Raw genomic sequence first — 13021 nt, forward strand, 5'->3', positions numbered from 1 at the left:
AAATGCACTATAGTAAAAAGTGAGATTAACTCGGGCCTAGCTAGGCCTCTACTAAGTACGCAGCTAGTGTTTCAGTGAAATGTCAAACTGTGATGTGTGGTTTTGTGCAGTGTAGAAAAATATTAAATAGTTTGTGCAAAGGTAAGTGGTATTTATTAATATGATAACTAGAAAATATTGTCAACCATAGTAGAAAAATATATCCTATTGTTCTTAGTATTTGTGATGACTGTTTGCTGGGGAATGTGAATTTTCTGTGAACCTTATCTTGGTTTCGATTGAAATTTTAAAGCGCCATTTTAAAATGGCTTATTAACACTTTGTGTATTCATTTATTTATCAACAAAATGTTAGGAAACGTCGCCATTTTTGGGTGACATTATCCAAGTATGCTATAGAACTGATAAAAGTTAATTTAGTTCTACAATGGTAAGTGTCAAAACCAAAACAAATTCGCCATGTTGTTACCAATTAGGGTTCCACAATTAGGGTTCTGCAATTCTTACCTACATACTGTCGTATCAGGGGACTGAAAATCGTAGATTCTGTTATGATAAATATTTAGTAGGTAGTGAGGATGTAGTGAGGATATTTTCATAGCTAAAAATTATGAATAGGCGGTCCAATTTACCTTATACTATTAAGCAAAGTTGTTCAGTTTTACGGGTACAGCGGACCAAGGCGTTAGCTGACCCGCCTTAACCGCGCGTTTTTAGAGAAACAAGCGGTTTAGGTGGCTCAGCTAACGCCTTGGCCAACTGTACAAAAATTAGAAAATTATTATCAACAAACGGGTACTTACAATAATATTTAGATTAAAGATTAGATTAGGAAAGTTTTCAAAGAAAAATCATATCAGTTTACTGTGGGTACTGTATTAATAAGTTAAGCATTAGTTTGAAAATGATTTTGTTGGACGAATAGTGTGTAAGTAATTTAATTTTTTTATTCAGGTTACCAGCATTCCAAATAATAGTATGGTGATGTTCCTGGATATAGATCGATTTTTAACAAAAAATGATTTCCGAAGTCTAAGGGACTTGCAATGGCCTTGGAGTATTACACATTTCTTACTATCAGAAACATGTCCCGGGTGTCACACCATTGTGTCACTTAACAATAGAGATTTACATTTTATTAAGATTTACGAAGACATCAGATCATTGCTATATCAAGATTGGTTTTGGTGTGAGAATTGTAACTACGCAGTTTATGATCACTTTCCAAGAGACGAGTGTGAAATTTGTAGCTAGTACTAGTATGTAACTAAATACATACCTACTTACTACTTAAGTACCTAGCACCACACAATATTTATTAACATAGTTTCATGTGAGTAAAATGAGGTCTTACCTAATATACACGCATACGACTATGTAACGTAATTTATTGAATAAGTACCCTGGCATATGTTTACTAAATTTTATTTATTTACTTAGGTATAATAAAACTTTATTATTAGGTAGGTATCGGATATAAAGGGACTTAGATTTACAACTTGAATGAATGAGAAATTATTTGTTTGACTCAAAGCGTTATACCAACACCACACGCGCAAGTTCATTTACTTTCAAAGAAATTCAGTAGAACTGTGTATTTTTGTTTACTAATCTAACTAAGAATAATTATGTTATACTAATATTAACATTGTCATACTTTGTGAGTATGCATGTATAGATGTTTGTTACTCTTTCACGCAAAAGCTACTGAACTGAACCGATTACAATGAAATTTGGTATGTAGGTAGCTACTTTTTATCCCGTAATTCCCGCGGGATCTGTTTCTACGCAGACGAAGTCGCAGGTGGCCTCTAGTTACTCATATATAAGCGGCGGCGTCAGCGTTTCGGCACTTCGCTCCCGTCGTACCTACTCCGTGTCCGGCGCTCCCCCGCGCGTCTCTTCAGGCCCCGACTGGACTCGCGCGATAGCACAAGCGAGCGAACAGTTCGAATGAATTAGTTGTACACGGATAACGTTATCTCGCGCTTAGTTGAATTATATTATTAGTTTTTCAATGTGAAAGTTTCAAGGTATACATATATAGATTTTAGGCTGAGAGTTTAGTAGTAGAATATTTGTATCGTATGTTTGAGTAATTTTGAATAATCTTAAGTCAAAGCGTACCTACTAGACTAGACTAACACTATCTTAACCTACTTGCAGGTTTATGAACAAACACGATGCCATTCAAAGTGATTCAAACTATGGAACGAGGCTGTCTGCGATTGACGACTGTCCCAGAGCAGTGGGAAAAAAATGGTACTTTGTTCTGGCCCAAAACTAACGCGGAAAAACTTAGAAGGCGCGAGAGTTGTTATCCAGATCCTACTTGGAGAACTTTTAATTGTATTTTGAAAAGAAGCCATTTACCAACATTTAAAGACGCAGAAAATCAAATAGATGCAATGAGTGATAGGTCCGATACCGAGACGGAGAATGAGTATCGGAACAATTCGCTATCTGTAACCACCCAAAGAGAACCGTTGGCTCATTCTTTTAATAAAATGGCGCAGGAGTTGGTAGAGGTAAGTTTAATGGAAGAAAATTATTTACAGTTTGTTTAGATATTAGATTCCGTATCACAGGTTCGCCCGCACACAAAGGAAGCAACTTTCCAGCTTAATAAAAATTAGTTGTTCCATATTCATTGATCCTGTAGGTACCTATTGAAAATTACTATGTGGATCAGCTGTTTCTTTTATTTGCTCCAATAGATGATTTTTACCAACTTTTTAAAGTTATTTTAGATAGGTACTACTTATGCGAGAGTAATGCACAAAATATTGTAGTTTTTAGTGGTGCAGCCTATTTTTTTTAAAGTCTTATAAATAGTATGTTTATTTACTTACATATTGTTATAGAAGTAGGTATATATACAAGCCGGTCATCGCATAATAATAATAACATATTCTTCAATACAACAAAATTTATATTCTGTGCATATATCATTAGAAATCGGTTATTGTAAAATATCGTACTAGGTAATTACAATTTTATCTTACGACGAAAAAAGCCGATTTAAATTGAGTATTTTTGATTTGTCAACATAACTTTTCATCAAATTAAACCTTATAATGTGTTTGTTGTAATGGACACAATGAAAGGAATATGCGTATTTGTGATGACGTGCACCTGAGTTGTATCTTCGGTTTCTGAAATTTTTAATAAAGAGTTAACTTTTACAGAATGATCAAGAAAATATTGCTGCTGCTATGCTAGAAAAGGAAAACATACCACCGGGTGAAAACTATGATGCTGCCGTTAATATTGTTCAAACTCTGGAACCAAACTCTTTACCAGAAACAATTGACCTAGGCTGTGAAAACACAGACAACCAAAGTCAAAACATTTTGATATTAAATCAAGATGTACCACTACAGCAAATTCAAGAGGATATACAGGCTCTTAAACATGATCTCTAAACAATTCTTACTAATCAAAATGCTTTGTTTGAACTTCAAAACAAATTACTTTTAAAACATTCAGAATTTCAGACCCAATTCGAGGAATACATAAAGCTGTCTTCTAAGCTACCAGCTCAGGATCGGGATGATGGTATAAATACCATAAAAACTTCAAATGATTTTGATGACTTTGAAAGAAACCTGTTAGATGCAGTATTTAAAGAAGATCATAAAAAAAAATTACGTGGGTTATGTAGCAGAGGATCTGGAAAGGGTACTTCAAATGCATACTACCTCATTGATCATTTATTTGACAGAGAGTTTTTGAAAAGTTGTACATGGACTGGTTCATCAAAGAAAGACCCGGTAAAGATTTGTTTCAAAGCCCGAGAAAGAACAATTAATTTTTTCCATGATATTGTGAAGGAATCAGACGAAACATTCAGCAAAGCAGATTGCGAAAAATTTTTCAAAATTATACTCAAAAATGCTCACCAGCGCTGTGAGAGCAATAAGAGAGCATCTTCAGCAAGACAACGTACTAAGGGGAAAAAAACTAAAAATGATACTGCTACAACATCTTCTGTGTGCGCTATAGAACAGCCAGCTCAAGAAGATAATGTTCGTCCTCCACCCGAACCTTTGCTAGATCAGCCAGTTCCAGCAATACCTGAATCCTCAGAACAAAATCAACTTGAGAATGTAGAGGTGATAAACCTGCCCAGTGCTGCTGCTGTGCTGCCGGAAAATTAATTACTTAAGTAACAAAAAAATGTGTTAACTTTCTAGAGTTGCTGTACCTATGAAACTGAAATAGTTCTCCAGTTAAAAAAGAAAAAACAGTTAGGTATTCTACATAAAAATTTCTACTACACTCTAGAAACTTCAGAAATTTAATGTCAACAGCTACTGAAAGTTCATGCAATAATTTTATTTGCTGTTTGGATAACATATCTTTGTAGTCCTTTTTTATTTATCTAGTGTTTATTTTTTTATTTGAATTTTTGGCTCTTACGAAGCCCTAAAAATTATGTTCTTGAAGAAGAAGAAATTATGTTGAAATTATTATTCGTTTTTTCAAGTACGCACGAGTATTGATTATCTACGTTGTGGTTTATTTGACAACAAGTTTTAAATCTAGGTACCTACCTACTATAGGTAAGTATATAAGTTGATTTGTTTTTAGAGTAAGGCTCATGCTACACTGGATCAGGAATGGGGACCGCTCCGGACTCACACACAGTCCGTGTGGTAACTGTCTATGTCTCGCCCCGGAACGGACCTACATCGTAACTATCCTGCATTCCCGCTCCTGTGTATCATAGGCTTTAGGCTACAAATACCTGAATAAGTTAAGTATGTTATTGTGCCGCAATTTTTTTGACCTTAATATTACCTACATAAAAATGTTTATGTATTTTTTAAGTATTATTCCGAGTGAAGATGCATGTGAATTTAAAGATTGGTTAAATAGTATGTAGCTAAAGAGTTTATTATGTCTCTAACAATAGTTTTATATAAAGTTTTTACTTTTAGTGTTAGATAAAGATAATAAATACCTCATAAACCCAGACTGATTAAAGTAACTATTCTGTTAATGTAATTTAAAGTACAAATTAGTTACTCCCGTTTTTTGAATGTTATTGTACTAAACTTTGATAAGTTGTTGATTGAATGATAAATAAAAATACCTGTTAAATTTTTGTAAATTTGTCTTATTTATTAAAACCATAAACTACAGAGTATGAAGTAATGGCACTAAATATATAAAATTATTGAATAACACACTTACAAACTTACACTTTATGTCTGCAACTTTATACACAGTTTTTATTTTAATCATTTCTCTGCAATCACATTTACAAATGTTGAAAAACGATGAGCTTAAGGGTTCTTCAAAGGCATTTTGGGTGTTTATTATATGATAGCCATGTATTTCTATTTCCTGCTCTTGATTCCCATTATTTTTAAAATTAACCGATACAAACTCCACCACGTGGTTTAATTTAGTTAGAAACCATTTATCTTATTTCTTTGCTGACAATATAAACGTCCCTAATTCTAATATTAAGCCAGATTTTCTGCATTTTCCTTTCTTTAGTGCCGGATATTTCTTGTTTTCATTTAGCTTTTCTATATCCATTAACGACATTTCATTAATTCTGTTTGCGACTTGTTGAAGTGCTTTATTTCCTTGCCTTACCATTTTTTTTATGGAGTAAAGTTTATTTTCAAAGCAATATGCATTGAAATTTTGGAGAATCCCAAATTTTTTTACTTCATCAACCAAATGTAAGAGATTATGTATGTTGCTTGTTATATAGTCTTTCCCATAAATGGTTTTGAATTGTTCAACAAAGTGTTTTAACATTTCCTCAGCGATACGAAGTAAATGGAAATAACTATCATTGGAGCAAATAGTGATTGCACAAAATAAATGCATGAAATGATTATAAGGTTCCGCTCTTTGGACTTCTTGAAGTATTATAAAACTGAGATAGTAAAAAAAACAACGGTACTCAGACCCTTTCCAGTGAGCTAAAACATCGACGGTTCTTACTTAGTACGGTCAAATTAACTCAAATTTCACTAAAGTCAGGAACTAATTCTAAGGACTAATAAAATCACTACGGATTGTTTTGTATGGGCTAAAAATCGAACTTTATACAATCGTTACTAAATTCACCCCCCCGGAAAGGGGTGAAATCGGCTGAAAATAATGTAATGGTTATAACTAAGAAGAGAAAAAAGGTGTACTCGGTGTAATTTGGCGTACGTTTTACAACACTTATATCTAAATTCGCACGTGTTATTTATGTTAATTTAAGCTACGGAACAGGTAAAAAAAAAAACAACATTAAAAAAAATCTATTTTGGCCATTGCGGGTCTGGGGAAAGTAATGTACTCGGTGCAAATTGAGTAAATAATTAGAAAAAATATCTAAATCCAATGTCAAATTCGCACCATGGTGCGACACCCGGAAAGTAGTTTTTCATGTTTTACTGTCGTTGTACTTCGGGGGAAATTTTAATACTATTGGAAATTGATGCAATCATATTCATTTGATTTTGTTTACATTCGCACCCCATAAAAAATTGGCATTTTTATACGGAACATGCAGTTTTGTAATCAAGTATCAAAAACGTAGAGCAATAAATACACAGAAGCGACAAGCGCGTGATTAGTGGCAAGAGAAGGAACGCGCGTAGATGCACCGACGAAGCACGGCTCTTGAGGTACGAGTAGTGGCATGTACTGCAAAAATAGTAGGGTTTTTTTTTTTATATACCACGACGGTGGCAAGCAAGCATACGGCCCGCCTGATGGTAAGCAGTCACGGTAGCCTATGGACGCCTGCAACTCCAGAGGTGTTACATGCGCGTTGCCGACCCTTTAAAAATCTGTACACTCCTTTTTTGAAGAACCTCATACTGTAGACCCTCGGGAAAACCTCGGCAGGTAGCTCATTCCAGGGTTTCTGAGTATGCAGACAGACAGTCAACAAATTAAATACAGGTACGCTCAATGTTTGTTAAATTCGAAAAATCGCGTTTTTCCATATACTTACGAAAACGTTAGACTACTTAGTTCACTCAATGATTGTTTAAAACAATAGTTCCGTTTTAATGCCAGAAGAAAGATTTGTGCTCGTTGCCCGTCAAAAGTGTCAAACAAACTGTCTCGGAACAATCGCTGCGCGTAGGGTTTGAGATCCGGATATCCGAAATATCCGGATATCGGGTCATAAGATCCGGATATTACGGATCCGTTAAATATGGTTATTGACCTATAACCGGAACAATTTTCTAATGAAATTTATGAATAATTTCATACCATTTTGTCATTTAAATATAGTATTTTCATATATTTAATCAATTCAAATACTAACAGCACATCAATTTTGATAGGTACATCATGTCACGCAGTAACTGTATACAATGAATGCGAATGTTGCTTAATGCAAACATTAGATCATTGGATATCCTGATGACTTGGGGCTATAGGCTCAAAACAAAAGCAACCTGAAGGCCAACGCTAGGATAGTAGAGTAGGAAGGAGAGAAAATTGGTCTGATAATCAACCACTAGAATATCTCCAAATGAATAGGGCTAAGATGGTCGGCTCTTTATCATTTGTCATGAAGGGCATAGTGACAAGTGATAAAAATAGAACCATGCTGCCACCGCAGATCGAAAAGAAAAGACCTACCTAAAGTAATCGGGAAGAGGAGATAGATGTTCGAATCCAAAATGCCCTAAGATGCTCAGCAGCGCTTCGCCGAGTTCTAGTGTCCAAGCTGATCAGTAGACTGTCCATGATTCAAGTCTATAAGACAATAATTAGATTTTGATGAATGACATCGGTAAGTATTACACTTGGACTCTGAATCAGAAGAAAAAAAAAACATGTTCTTAGTGAAGAAGACGAAATTCTGGCGGAATATTCTGGGACCTATCAGAGATGAAGATAGAGAAGATGAAAGCGTAGGAAAAATAGGGAGCTAGAGTAGCTAGTTGCGGCACCCAATATAATTAGCGAGATTATAGCCGCACGACTTCGCAGGCTTGGTCACTTGGAGTGGACGGGAGAGAATCGGGCTGTGAAAAGATATACCGCAGGAGCGATGTAGCCCTAAAACGCCCTCGGAGTATCCAACTAGCGTGGAGTGGTGCAGAATAGAGCAGAGTGACGTTGTTCTTGTGTCAAAGGCCAAGATTCTTTTTGGGTCACTTCATAGTTAGTATTTCATGACGAATGAACACGAGGTGAGGCATTGGATGTATTTCCAACTATGCACCAGCTAATCCAGATATAAACCCTCCTTATTAAGTACAGTTTTAGAGATAACATTATGTTAGCTATTATAGTAATCAAGTAATCATTTAAAATTAGTTGGGGTGATATCATTGTATTAAAACATAGTTAAAAACGTTATTTCTGTGTTATCTAAATCAGTTTATTCGGATATTTATTTTGGTGGATATTCGAATAATTAGAATATCACAATATTCTAATTGCAAACCCTACATATAACTTCCCAGTAGGGACACAAATAGGTAATGTAAATACTGCGAGGAGGATCTTGTTTAGGAAAAACCAGAGCGATCGAGTATATTCCTTCAACAGGATGCTCTCCTACAGCATATAAAAAGAGCTTAACAGACCCACATTGGGACCAATTTACCGGAATAGCGACCCACAAATGCTAGATTCTTGCAACTAGGCTTGGCGAAAGAAAAATGATGGACCAGCGTACACCTCTGCAAGGAGCTATTGTCTTGCAAGTGCAAAGAACGCTGTACAGGGTGTGGGGGAGTAAAACACGGATTTAAATACACTATGCTTTGCGCATGCGAAGGTGCATGCTCTGGGACAAAATAATACGTAAAAAAATAAATATTTTTGTTTAATTAGTGTGTAACTTTAATTAGCTAGATCCGGAGTAAATTACAATAAAACGATCTCAGTATTCTTAATTTTGATAATAATACTTTTGTCGAAAATATTACTTTACTATAAATATCGTTCAGCAAGTTATCTTTACTTAAACATCATTTGCCTTGCAAATTGTATTGAAACAGCCATCCGACTCTTGGTGGTGTCATCCGGTATGGAACAAAAATAGTGTAATTTGCTTGTTTATAAACCGATTTTCAAAATTTTTATGGAATTTTATAGCTTATTAATGTAGCATTCATATCTTGATACAATGTCTTCCTGTAAAGTTACTAGTAAAGTTGATGAAAACAAAAAACGGATTTTTTTCGGGAAAATTTAAATAAAACTTAAAATTTCTCGCAAACTATGGTATATACAAGGTCAAATGTATAAACGATATTGTAGCGCATTTAATTTTGCTTTTTATGACACCCCACACAAGCTTACATGTGATATACTTGCTGTGGTATACGCAATATTCTGAACACGGCACCGGCCATTTTGATAACGTCATAACTGGTGACTTAACCACGTTAGAAACTGTCTCCCGATGGTTTTTTAGTCAGAATAACATGCTTAACAACATACTAAAATATGATGCTGGTTTCATCAAAGGCACCTTTTGGGCCCTATATGACCATAAGGGTAGCGACTTCATACCTACTCGTATAACATTTTTTTATACAATCAAACACATTTGAATAAGTAGTCGATAAAGCAGTCAAACACCGAGAGATTATTAATAAGTTGTAACATGACATCACTATTTTTGATCTCACATAGACAATTTCATTTTTGGTCGCACTTTTGAAGTTTGACAGTCGTTCTTGATATCCTATTTCTATGTATCCGGATCCGAAAAATTGTCGGATATTGCAAACCCTAGCTGCGCGCTGCGCTATCTCCCCGCCCCGCGCGCCCCGCGCCGCGTGCTGCCAACCACCTTCGCTTGTAGTTCGTTGCGATTAATTCTATTTACTTTTTGACAAACTTCCGGTAAAAAAAATCTATTTTTTATTTAGTGCAAATGTAGTGTCTTTAGATAAGTACCGTTTTTAAAATTTTCACGTGTCTCTTAATTTCCCCCGAAGCACAATGTACAAAATAATTAAAAATACATGTTCCATAATTTGCCCAGGCGTGCAAAGTTAACTGAATGTTTATAATGCTTTAAAAAGCTTAACTTGAGATTGCACCAACCGACTGACTTATCCTCGAGCCGCAATCGAAAAATAATTTTTTTTTAGGGTATCATACATTGCACATCTATTTAATTAAGATATACTATGCACCAAGGTGTTCTCTATACACTACTTAGCTTGAACCTAATAGCTTTTAATTTACTCCAAAATTACGGCACTTTATAGTTTTTACCTAAAATTTAACGGTCTTCCGTACATAATAGAAACGGTGCAACTCGGGGGAAACAATCTAGTTGCGCCATCTAACAAATCCAAAAAAAGCACGACTACACGACTTACTTCCATACTTTTTCTTAACTTGACTATACTAACTGACCGGTGTATCTCTTTAGGCATAATACAACTTTTTAAAAAGCTGTTAACCTTCTCAATATTTTGCGCATTCCATTTTGTTAAATATTTCCCGAAATTTCCATCCCTCCAACCTATCAGAAGCCTCTTCATCAACCCAAGATCTATCAAGTGCAGCGAGTCCGATACTGGAAAATCTTCAATCATGTCGATGTTTAAGCTAAGTAGCGGTGAGTCTTTCTTGTGATGTTGTCCATACTTCTTCGCACGAAAGTCACCGTTGTTTCTTTTAGAACTGTGACACTCAATAAATGTCACAGTATTCGATTTATGGGAATATTCTCCGACGACTGTACATTTTAGACAGCCATGTTTGCTGTTGAAATTTGAAACACCTGTAAAAAAATAGTATAAATTGGTTAAATACCTTCATATTGTGGTGTTCATCTTAGTAAGCAGAAGTAAGTAACTCGTACGAAAAAGAAGACGGTACTTAAAGATTTTTCTGAATTAATGTGTAAGTACCTTTACTGATAGCTTGGCCTGATAATTCTAAAATCCTTTTAGTACATAGAGTTTGATGGGAGGTGAAGCAATATAATAATATTGTCTGTAAACTAAAAAAAATTATCCTACCTTTTATCATTGCTCTAGCTGGTGAATCACAGATAAAAGCTCTCAGTTTTACGTGGATAATTTTTTCTTCGTTTGAGTCATGAGCAGCGTTAAGTATTAATCCTTCTTCAAGTTGCTTCATTTCTGTCACGAAAGGCTTCAAAAATGAGTCTAGGTCCGATGGTTTTCCATCTCCGGCATACATACCTGTTAAAAATAAATAGGTAAGTATAAGTAAGTATCATAAGAAAAACACTACTACTACTTTTTAAGTACCTACTTTAAGTTAATAAAGATGTTTTGTTACTTACCAACAACAAACGGAGCCAAATTTGGTATCTCGAAGACGGTACACAATATGGGCCAAAATTGGTATCGCGAACTATTGAAAACTGGTAGTCCATCAATATTTATGTTTAGAGAAATTTCATTTGGTAGACACGAAACATTTTCGAAAATTCTTTTCAAACATTTGATCAGGCCATTGTGCCAGTAGTGTCCTGGGGCTGAAATGGTAATTTGTAGGTTTTCTCTGTTTGTGCCTAGAAGTGTTCGCGCATCTCGAGGTAAAACGTCGTTTAATCTGATATTTACAATTTGAAGTAAAGAGTTCAAAGCAGCATGAGAAATATTGTAATTTAAAGCCCAGTTTTTCATAGAATAACGCAATTCGAAATTTTTGTTGTAATCAGAAAGATTTTCCTCCTTTTCATCGCTTTCATAATCGCTTGATGATTTTTCATTATTGCTTTCATAGTCCGAACCCCTTCCATCCGAAGTACTACTAAAGTTATTTTGTCCGGAACCCTCACCTGAATTTGCGATGCAGTCTTTACCCGATAAATTTAAAAAGTCAGTGCTCACTCCGGTTAACATTTCCTGGTAGGTTTTCTTAACCTTTCGTTTATAAGAACCACTCTTTTTAAACCGCTTCCACTGATCTAAATCCATTTTTATATCATTCAGAACAACAAAGAACAAATCGTGAATTATGAGTGATCAATAATGGCTGGCCACAAATCCTACAGTAAGATTTGGAAAACCATTCAAATCGTGTTTTCGACTATATCGGTTGTTTCCAGAAAAAGTGGCATTTGAAGAGTTCTAGCCAGGATTGATTTAAGGTTTCTAAGACGATAGCACTACTATGAAATACCCATTTAAATCTACCCAGGCTTATATCGGCATATGACAAACCCCTATTAAGTGCATTTTTGCCTAACGAGTCCTGATATAAGCTTTTCTGGATTCGTAAAACCGTTTAAAGCTCATTTTTTCTTATATTGGTGATTTAAAGCAAAATTGGCCTTATTAGGGTTCTAACCAGGATTATTCTGGATTTTTTAGATTATAATGCTACTGTGGAATGCCTCTGTAAATCGACCTTGGCTTATATCGGCATATGATAAACCCATATAAAGTGTGTTTTTGCCTACAGAGTCGTGATATAAGTTTTTCCGGATTTGTGAAACCGTCATAAGCTCGCTTTTGCTTATATAGGTTATTTCGATCAAAAGTAGCCTTTAAAGATTTCCGACGAGGGTTTTTTAGATTTATTCGATTATATCTTTTCTATGGAATAAAATCCATTTGATGTTAATATGAATTACAAACTTTAAACCTAAGTGCTCTTTAGTAGTCTAAATTGAATTGACTTATATTGGTCACAGAAAAAATGCTTATATGAGACTATAAGTAAGACTAAAAAGAGTGATTGTTCCTCAGTGCATATTTTCCTCGAATATGCTCATATAGGAGCCTGGAGATTAAAATGCGCTTAAAGCGATATCCTATATGCGCATATAAGTCTGGGTTGTCGGAGTAGTTCCTCTTGAGAGTAATTAATCTTAATACATGCTCTTATAGGAGGTTAAGTCCAGTAGTAGCCATGAATTGTGATCCTATATACCGATATAAGTCCAAATTGTAAGAGTAAGCGTACTTGAGTAAAAACAAGATTAATATATGCTGATATAAGTGCGGTGGCATATTCTGAAACCATTATAGTAGCCATATAAGTCCAAACAGGACTATAAAATCACATGCCAGTATTATTTTGCTTGTTGG

The 13021-nt window shown here is 35.0% G+C and overlaps 1 long non-coding RNA gene across 1 annotated transcript; it reads left to right on the top strand.

Annotated features, from left to right (window-relative positions):
• Window positions 1-1777: 1777 nt before the first annotated feature.
• On the top strand, window positions 1778-5109 carry LOC133524908 (uncharacterized). Its single transcript, XR_009800481.1, has 2 exons — window positions 1778-2527; window positions 3188-5109. It is a non-coding gene; the product is annotated as an uncharacterized LOC133524908 (long non-coding RNA).
• Window positions 5110-13021: the final 7912 nt, after the last annotated feature.

Source organism: Cydia pomonella, chromosome 14 (assembly GCF_033807575.1).
Source record: "Cydia pomonella isolate Wapato2018A chromosome 14, ilCydPomo1, whole genome shotgun sequence".
NCBI classification, from domain to species: Eukaryota; Metazoa; Arthropoda; class Insecta; order Lepidoptera; family Tortricidae; genus Cydia; species Cydia pomonella.